We start from the raw sequence: 10,145 nt of genomic DNA on the forward strand, positions 1-10,145 counted from the left end.
TATGGTCTTTATACCTTTTTTGTGGCTTTGAATCTTCTATGTATCTGAATATATTAGTATTCAGAACATTTTTTCTGAAGAGGTATTCAGATAAAAAACCCCAAAAAATCCAGGTCAATAATCATCTGTGTAACCTCAGGCATATTTTACCTACACTACTACTTGAGCAGGAGATTGTTACATTCTATGATAAAACCGCAAGCAATTGTGTAACTCAATGCAGTAGCATAGTACCCACTAAAGGAAAAAGCCTGCAGTTCTACTGAAAACCACGCATTTGGGGTTTGATGACTTTCAATAACACATGTTCTTGTTCTGTGTATACTGTTTAACATTTTTCATTTGAAAAAAAGATCAGTTTTATACAACTGTAATACCATATCATTGTGCACTATCAGCTTAGCTTTGCAGAGCCACTCACTGTTGTTATCATTTAAGCTATGATAGGAATTACCTGCAAAAGAAGGCAGCCATTCCTTACAAGCTGACCCTTGTGTCATTGTTAGGGAATGGTCAGGGAACAGTATTACAACTTGATCCCCATCTAGTTGAAACGTCCCTGCTCATTGCAGGGGTTTGGACTGGATGACCTTTAAAGGTCTCTTGCAACCCAAACTATTCTATAAACTTACTTTCTCATCTTTCTGAAACTTGAGCAACAAATACACAAAGCACTCTTATCTAAAGTATCTAAACCTTACATTGAGTACACAGTCATTATAAAGGCAGAGTGAAACCTCTCTGGCATTTTAGTTTTAAGGCACACTGCTGCTGGCATGAACCTAAATCTTCAGTTACTTCGCTGAAGTATGCTTTCCAGATTTTTCCTGCAGAGGTCAAGAAAAGACAGGGTGACTTAAGTAGTTTGCAACTGAACTTTCTTCTGGAATTTCATTTGCGTTTTCATTGCATAAAAAAAACAAAAAAAAACCCTGTTCTTTAAACCTGAGCATTTTTCTTCAATGTTTGTTGCAAAACGTGGAAGGCTTCTCTAAAAGAGGTCAGAATGCCTTATAGTGGAGAGCAACAGAAATGCAACAGAGCAATCATAATTATTTCTCCTGATAACTCTAAAAATGAGCAATGAAATGGACACAAAAGAGTGAGGTGTGCTCTGAAATGCTGTCAACTTCATCAGGGCCTCACGCAGGTAAGCCTTGGATTTTTAACTGTCACAGGCACCACGGTGCTTTTATTTAACAAAATCATTCTTTTCTAGAGTAGTAAGTGCCAAAAAATACATGGGTATGCTTTTGAAACCACTTTGAATCTGCATACGGTGTATGTATGCCCGACAGGAGTACACAGTATTGTAGACAGATTAATTGTTAAAATTGTAGACTATGTGAACTTACAAATTTTATGTCTATTACTGAAACACAGACGATCACATTTTCTGCCTAAAACTAAGAAAAAGATAAGTGATTGCTGGATAGTGTACAGCACTCGCATAACTGAGGTGACCAGGTGAACAGTTATGCGTCTACACACTACTCTATCATGAGATTTATTAAGTAATTGCATTTCCAGTGAATGAGTATTTATATCTTTCAATAAAAGCATAGAGCATTTATACATCTCTATGGGACTACAACAGTCCTTCAACTTCCTCCACAAAATAGCATTCAAGTTTAAATAGCATGCAAGCAATAGTTTAAAAGACGTGTGTGCATCACAGTAGCAAACACGCACCTCCTAAGAATGACCTTCGGTAGCCACAGGGTGGCAGAACTAACTTCAGGATAATCTATACCTCCAGGACAGCGACCACATTATTTCAAGGGGTCTTTTTCTCCCCTCACAGCATAATTACAACAGCATAAAATACTTGCTGCGTGTTCTGTGGGTGCTTTCAACACCAGCAACCGGGGCGGGGGGAAGGAATGCCTGTACATAGTTACTGACCTCCATGTCTCTATTTTAACAATTTACTGAAGTCATACAGTAACTGATCCCTAGAATCACTATCAATTTTACTCATATTATTAAACTAGCGTGAAATTTTTCATATACATTAACAGCTCAAAGGAAACCAAATACACTTCCTCATTGGAAGTGTAGATAATTTCACCCACATGCATCCTTAAAAGGCAGGGAAGGTTTCAATGTTAATAAATTGAACAGTGCCAGTGCTGGTTCCATTCACCATGCGGCCAACTAGCCCTCATTTGGTCTCTTGGGGCCTCCAAAATAACATGGACATATCCAAACAACTAATTGGAAAAAGTCACCAATTAACTCCCAAGCCGTGCCCTGAAATGTTTTGGGAGAGCACTAGGTGGCTCAGGTCAAGACCTTGACAGAAATTGCCATAAGGGTCTGCTGATAGGATGTTTTGAGTTTCCAGCTCTAGCCTGGAATGGGCCATGCAATGTTAGTAGCACAAACAAGGCTTTTGAATCCCTGCACTAAACATGTCTTGTGCAAGAACACTCAAAGTTCTAGGAAACTCCTAGCATAGTAAACATCTTAGTTTTATACATGTGTTTTTCTCTATTTATCATGTTCATAAATGCATGGATGCAGCGGGGGTGGGGAAGAGATGTGGGCCAGTTACTAACTAATATTTTAAAAACAATAAAAATTTCTAATATGTAATTGGAGATCCTTTGTTAACATATACACTAATTTAAAACGTGCTTTGTACAAAGTTAAAATTTCCAGTCAAGGACAGAACAGGGCATTCAAAATCTTCCTTTATTACAGAGCTTCTGGGTTCTCACCTTTTTTTATTATATTTTTTTTTGACAGAAAAAATAATCTGCCATTTAAATCAAAGACTAAAGTACACAATTCTGCTCTAGAGGAACAGGAGTTGCCTTCTAGCCTCTTGCAACATGACCGACTTACCAACTATTCCTCCGCTCCTCACTGTATGAAAACAAAAAGATATTTGCAAACGCCTTTCTGTGAAGAGGGCATCAAAAGATTTCTGACAGCTTTAAGCAAATTGGGAAAGGAGCCATTCATCTTGATGATGAACCAGACTTGGACAATGTCAAGAGGAAGATGAAGAGTGGCAAAGCAGATGGAAGAGGAAACAAAAGATAGTAAGGAACAAGCTGGTGGTGTGAGATGGCTGCAGTTGTTTCTTTGTTTCCCTCTTCTGCAAAGGGGGTAAGGAAAGGGTGGAGTAATGCACAATACTAAAATCAGACGAGTATCCAGGCAAAACAGAGGAGAAAGGATGCATTTTTCTACAGCACCATCACAGGAACAGAAGCCAGAGGTCAGATGGTAAAAATTCTAATTGCTGGGCAAGAAGGCTGAATGCTCAGTTCAGGAGTGAAGGAAAACTGGGAAGGTGCAGAGAAGACAGACAAAGAGCAAGGAGCAGAGCAGATCCTTTACTAAAACCTGCCTGTGATACAAAAACATCAGATTTGGAAGAAAGCAAAAGAATCAAAGTCTGTTGAAGCCTATTCCATCTAGATCTTAGAATAGATATCAAGATCACCAAGTTCCACATCTTTTTCATGGAGAAGCAGCTGCAGAACACTTGCCTTCCCTTTCTGCTGACTGTGCTGGATTACAATAAATAATATCTGACAGTTTATTTGGACAGCAGAGCTCCATGCCAGTGGTTCCCATTATACTGCTGTTCCACACAGTCAGTACAGCTCTTCCAGACTTTTTTTCCTTTAGTTTACCTTTAAGTGGTGAAAAGTTACACACCCATGAAACTAAGAATGCTAGAAAAGGCAAAAAGCTAAGTGCTCCAATGCCCAAACTGGAGATGTCTATGATCATCTTACTACAAGAAAAGGCATAGGTATTTCTAATTTCAACACATCCTAACACATGAATGCATGATTTGAAAACAAATAAAATTAAATTCTTCTCATATGGCATATGTTTGTGTTAAAGTCACTGAAAGGTAACTATATTAGGAAGACATATACACTCCCCTAAGGCACTTTTTCCACATTATATCAATTTTATATTGATTAGATACCATTTTTTTCATTCAAATGAAACTTCTATAAGTCTGGTTAATGCCATTCCAGCATGAACTCTTGTATTACAGTGATGCCTGTATTATTGTTGAGCTGCAAGCTGCATTAAGTATAAAAGGAAGTCTCACATGCAGCTTTTCATACTACCCACTTCTAATTGACTTACAAGTTTAAATAGGAGTGACAGGACCTGAAGGTAGCTAGAGCTCTGAAGTAGACATCTAATCTAGACCTTTTACTTACAATGAACTCAAAGTGATTAAAACTCTTCTGTACTGAAACACCAGATCTCATTCAAACACTAAAGAATTCTAGTTTGAAAGAGAAAACCAAACTAATTAGATGATCAGAATAAATAAGACTCACAGACAAACGTATTTCTAACCATTGTCTGTGAGTGAGGAGTAGGGAGAGAGAATGAAGAGGGCTGCCCATCCCCATGTTTTGTCACACACTGTGATCATGAAAGCAATAAGCAGTAAAGTCTGCAGTCCTCCACTTTTTGGGAATATCCTGTTTCAGCCCCATAGAGTCTGACAGGCAACTGCTCCCTGCTCCTTTCAGTGGTCTCCTACAGTCTTGTCCCTCGCACTGGAAGTTCACAGCTCCTTGCTGCAATTCTCTTGTCCTGCCAAACCCATCTTCCAGGTGGAAGTTCTCCTTCCAGGATGAGCAGCTGCCAAGGAAGGGATGATGACTTCTGCCACCTTCCATCTGCCCCACACACTCATTACATCCTGGCTTTTCTGTGATGGTAAGTTACTTAATTACCCTCCAGCAGCAAGTGGTGGAAAGAGTTCTTCTCCAAAAGTTTCTCTCATCCATCTTATAGTAGACTATCTCAATTATTACTACTACATTTTTAAAATACATTTCAGAAAGACATAATCTGACAGAACATATGGGACAGACCAACACCTGACTTTCTTTGTTTCAGGAGAAGGAGATAGCTGTGAGATTTTGTAGAGGACTCTTCCAGTGTGAGTTACACATACATGAACATACTGAAACTGTCACAGTTACACATGCAGCAGTAACTGTAAAGGTGTTCCTGTATGTTGTAATTCTATGCTTGACTTTAAGAAGAAACTTGTAAGGTCTTGTCCTGGTTTCAACTGGGATAGAGTTAATTTTCTTCTTAGTAGCTGGTGCAGTGCTGTGTTTTGGATTTGGTGTGAGACCAATGTTGATAGCACACTGATGTTTTTAGTTGTTGCTGGGTGATTTTCATACCAAGTCAAGGACTTTTTGGTTTCTCAGGCCCTGTCAGCGAGAGGGCTGGAGGGGCATGGGCAACTGGGAGGGGACACAGCCAGCACAAATGACCCAAACTAGTCAAAGAGATATTCCATACTATATGATGTCATGGTGAGTGCCCTGCTTGCCTGGAGATGGCTGAACACCCGCCTGCTGATGGGAAGTAGTGAATGAATTTCTCATTTTACTTCACTTACATGTGTGGCTTTTGCTTTACCTATCAAACTGTCTTCATCTCAACCCACAGGTTTTCTCACTTTTACTCTTGCAGTCCTCTCCCCCATCCCACTGTGGGGGAAGCGAGCAAGCAGCTACATGCTTGCTTTGTCACCAGCCGGGCTTAAACCACGACAGGTCTATCAGGGGGAAAACAGATTGAAGAGGTGTATATGCAAATCATCTTCGATACTGCTTGCTGCACAGCAGTTACCGTCTAACAGAACTGTGGTCCAGGGCACGCAAAATCTGAAGTTTAGAACTTGCACCGCTACATCTGCGGCAGTAACCTTTCAACCCCCTTTCTTTAGGGCTCTCAGCATACCTGAACTGTACTCTTTTTATTCCAAGCTTTCATTAAACCATCCAAAAGTTTCATTCAGAAGAACTGTAAGCACCGTGGTTACAGATTAACAAAGCATTAAGCCTATGTCATTCTGGAAGGACACTGGTTTCCCTAGCTACAATCCCTCATTTGCTATCTTCATGATAGATGGTTTCTTCCAGCCCTTCACCCTTCTGCAGATCAAAAAAGGTATCTATTCTTTAGAAAGCAAATAGAATTTCCATCATGTACACTATTTTATTACTGTAGACCACTTTATTTCTTACATTCACTGCCTGTAACATGTTTACACAGTCACTGCTACCTCTTAACTAGCTAAGCTAGAAAAGAACACAGATAAACCTAATCTTGGTTGGGGAAAGTAGCATAGAAGTCAGAGGGATTTTTTGCACCCCACAGAGAAAAATCTGCAGGAGCTCTGCTGCATACACAGGGCTGTATAAAGCTGTAACTGGACAAAGGAAGCAAACACAATTTAACCAAGACAGAAAACTCTTACCATACCAACAGAAGGAAAATTGCTCTCAACTCAGGAGTATCAAGGGTATCAAGGTACAGATTTAACAGAGGAACTAACTGTGGCCTTCTCCCTACTCCCTGTGGGTACAACCTGCTATAGTGTGAGCTTCTAAAGAAATAATATGGTTGGGAATGGTACAGTTCCCATCCCCTAACCAGGGAAAGCTGTGGTTCACAGATCGTTTGGGAACACGATGGAAAACATCAGCACACCTGACCTCTTATGTAGGAAAACAGCTGAATGCCCTGTCCAAGTTGATGGTAAAGATAGTGGATTCTTTTCCTCCAGGGATTCATCCAGTGCTTTCATTTAGGCTTTGCACAAGACATCTAGACTTCAACCTAGCATATCTTATTGAAATAGATTTCTCTTGTCTTCTGCTCAAAGCACGTTTCATTTCTAACAGGGACTTTATATTTATACTGTGTTCCAGACCAGCCACCTAAAAAGTGTTCTGATACTGACCGCTGTTATTAATACCCAGTGTCAATCCAGCAAATAAAAATTCCTCTCAGAGCAGAAAGAACACACCAGGGAGGGAAGGGAGGGGATAGGAAGTACAGTCTAAAAAGACTGATTTTGAGGATGTATATGATGCATTTTATAGTGTGAGTCATGACTTTGGCAACATGCTTTAAGAAATTGACTCTAAGATAATACCTTGTACTAAAGGAAGAAATCACTCTAATTAAAGCTCTGTCAATTAGGTTACTAGAGATACATTCAAGTTCTTGTTTGCAGACATCAGATTTCAATGTGCTCTACTCTTTTTCAGAGACAATCCAAGAATTAATACTTAAAATCCTTTGGGTACACACAGATTTCAAGACCAAATGGATGGTCCAATGGGTTTTTCATAAAACCTGTATAAATTCACGAGTCTGATATGACTAGCATTAGCTGTTCACACATTTGGTAGTCAAGAGACCAGAAACTGCACCATCTACTGTCATTTCTCAGCAATAACCTCATCTCAGTAATGGAAATATGTAGAAGTACTCAGTGAGTACAGAGATACTCTACCTGGAGAGCCCTGAACATCTATTATTTCCTATCAGCTCTGCTTTTAAGCTCACCAAACAAGAAAAAGTACACGGAAATCTCCCATTTCCTTAATATTTGTGTACCAGCCTGTACACAAAACTTGCATTACAGTCCTGTTTTCAAAACATCAAGTCAACATCCTGGTTCCAGCTCCCAGGACAGAACCAGGTCTCCCTGTCCCCAGGAAGCCACCTTCATCACTGGATTATGGATACCTATTCTTACCCACTCTCCTTCTGATCCAAAGTGCACATACTTAGTGGAACAATAAATCACAACAGCAGGAAGGAATCAAGAACAATCCCATTAGTACCTAGTTCTGGCTCTAGTCTGACAGTTATTTGCCTCATAGGAGGCAAGAGGAACAGTTTTGAATGCCTGTCATGGTAAGGACAACTGAACTCAGATGCATTAAGCAGCAAGTGCTGCATCAACAGTTCTTAGATTATTTAAAAAAAAAAAAAAAAACAAAAAACACAAAAAACAAACCACCACACACACACAAAAAAACACCCAATCAACAAAACCAAAACAACAACAACCCATGAGAAGACAGTAAAACAACTTGCTGCTTAAATTCATCAGGGCACTATGAATGTAAGCACCTACAAAAGACTTTGTGAGGCTATAGTTAGGTGCTTACTTCCAGAAAAGTGAGGAATTGTAAAACATATATACCTTTGATTTTTTCTATCAGCTAAATTGGCATCCTGTTCTTCCCTTCATATACATATAAACAACTTGAAGTTTGTTGAGAATCTTCTGTTCTTAAGCATCTATTACTACCCAGACATTAAACTGGGAAGTTCAGCCAGTCTCTAGGGTTTGCGAATACCACTCCGGGAACCAAACATAAGATGATTTCTGGAGACAGTCCTAAATGCCTAACTGAAATTTGTGAATTGCATGCCAATCATTAGAAGCCCACTACATCTGAGAAAGTTAAAACAGTGCCAAACATAGTTCCTTGTACACAACTGGAGCTCAACTTTTGCCAAGACAACATCTGTGTATGTGACAATATAAAAAAAAAAATAAATTCAAAAGGTTCTAGAGGCACCTTTCTAAAATAACATATATATTTAAAATTATAAGGGCAATAATTATCTTGCTAAAAAAAATAATCACCAAATGCTACAAATAGCTATGCATAATTAAGTTAAAATATTGCTGCTTCTTCATAAGCACAAATTAACACATTTAAAATGATGATGGAATTCCATCTAACACAAGAAAATACTTTTTAATGTGAGGATGGTTAAACACCAGAAAAGATTGCCCAGAAAGGTTGTGGAGTCTCCATTCTTAGAGATATTCAAAACACCTCTGGACACAGTCTAGCTGACCTGCTCTACCTGACCCTGCTTGAAGAGGGGGTGGTGGGTTGGTGACTATGATCTCAAGAGGTCCCTTCCAACCTAGACAATTTTGTGCTTTGTGTGATTCTCTATGGTACAGCTGAGAAGACTCTATAAACTGTATGTGTGCGAGAGCATATTGTCCCCATATGTCCTATTTATTCCACTTTCCAATCTTCTTGAAGAGATTTTATCTCAAAAGGAAACAGAAAGGACAAAAAGGGGAAATTCTATCAAAACCATAACGAATGTGCATACCTCCACATCTATCTTCAAGTGTCCTGGTGCAGCATATTTATGAGTCGCAGTCTTCCCACTTATTGGAACAGCTTAAGATTCTGTTGAATGCCTGGCTTGAATTAACACCAATCCAAAGCAAACATACTGTAACACTAAAAAATTCATTGTCATCATTACTTTTTTTTTTTTTAGGATAGGAAAACTCAGTAGCAATTCTGGTGCAACTCCCATTTATATTAAGTTTGATATTATTTCACCTGATAAACAAAAATAATACTTTAAGCAACACATACATGCACTGATTATTATTTTTTCCCCATTTAGCTCAATTTAGACTTAAATTCAGTTGATAATACACAGAAATTTACTGTCATTTCAGATCCCCTATAATAACTAAGACATTCCCTGAGGAGATGAGAGATATGACATAGGACACACAGGACATCCAGTCTCTTCTGGATCAGTATCTCAAATGGCACTAGAAATTCTCATTTCAGGAAGTTGAGCCCTGAATGACTCCAGACAAAAAGCAAAATAATTTATGTAACTTAATCTTCAATGAGGGTATTGTCAAGAATTCTGGTAGATGTTCATCACTCAAAAACTGCAAACTAATAAAATCACCTTGTATAATGCCCAACAATCACAAAAAAAAATTTTTGCTTTTAAACACAATGCTTCCAAGACTCAAAAGTAAAAGGAACACATCAGAGTTATTTCAGAATTAAGACGCACTAAGAAGCCTTCTTGAAAGGTAATTTTGGCAAGTATGATGTCTCGGAAAGTCACATCAAATACTGAGCATTCTGAATTTAAAAATCTGACTATCCATTAACTTCCACAAAATATATCATATCTCACTATTTATTTCAGGTCAAACCTTGCTATATTCAAATTATTCAATAATCTAGTGAAGGTCTTCAGTGAGAATTAGACTAAATTCATAGTTTAACAGCCTACATTTCTGTGTGAATCTTTTTATTGCAACGTTTCATAGCTTGCTAGTAGAAATGATGCTGCATATTTTAAGAAAAGAAAAAAAAAATAAAGTAAAATCTTAATGACAGATCACGCCCACAGATACAGCTAGGCAAATCATGAAATACCTAGCTATCAGCAAACCGTTCTGCAAGGGTACGTAAGCGTAAGGCATTCCCACTAGTGGAGAAAGAAGAAATTAAATCTTTAAAGAATCAACTACTGGCATC

At 38.6% G+C, this 10,145-nt stretch overlaps 1 protein-coding gene across 5 annotated transcripts in view; it reads right to left on the minus strand.

Moving 5' to 3' along the window:
* Window positions 1-10,145, minus strand: part of KLHL32 (kelch like family member 32) — a 129,363-nt gene that overhangs the window by 106,702 nt on the left and 12,516 nt on the right. The gene's annotated exons all lie outside the window — the stretch shown is intronic.

This window comes from Falco cherrug, chromosome 6 (genome assembly GCF_023634085.1).
Source record: "Falco cherrug isolate bFalChe1 chromosome 6, bFalChe1.pri, whole genome shotgun sequence".
Classification (NCBI taxonomy): domain Eukaryota; kingdom Metazoa; phylum Chordata; class Aves; order Falconiformes; family Falconidae; genus Falco; species Falco cherrug.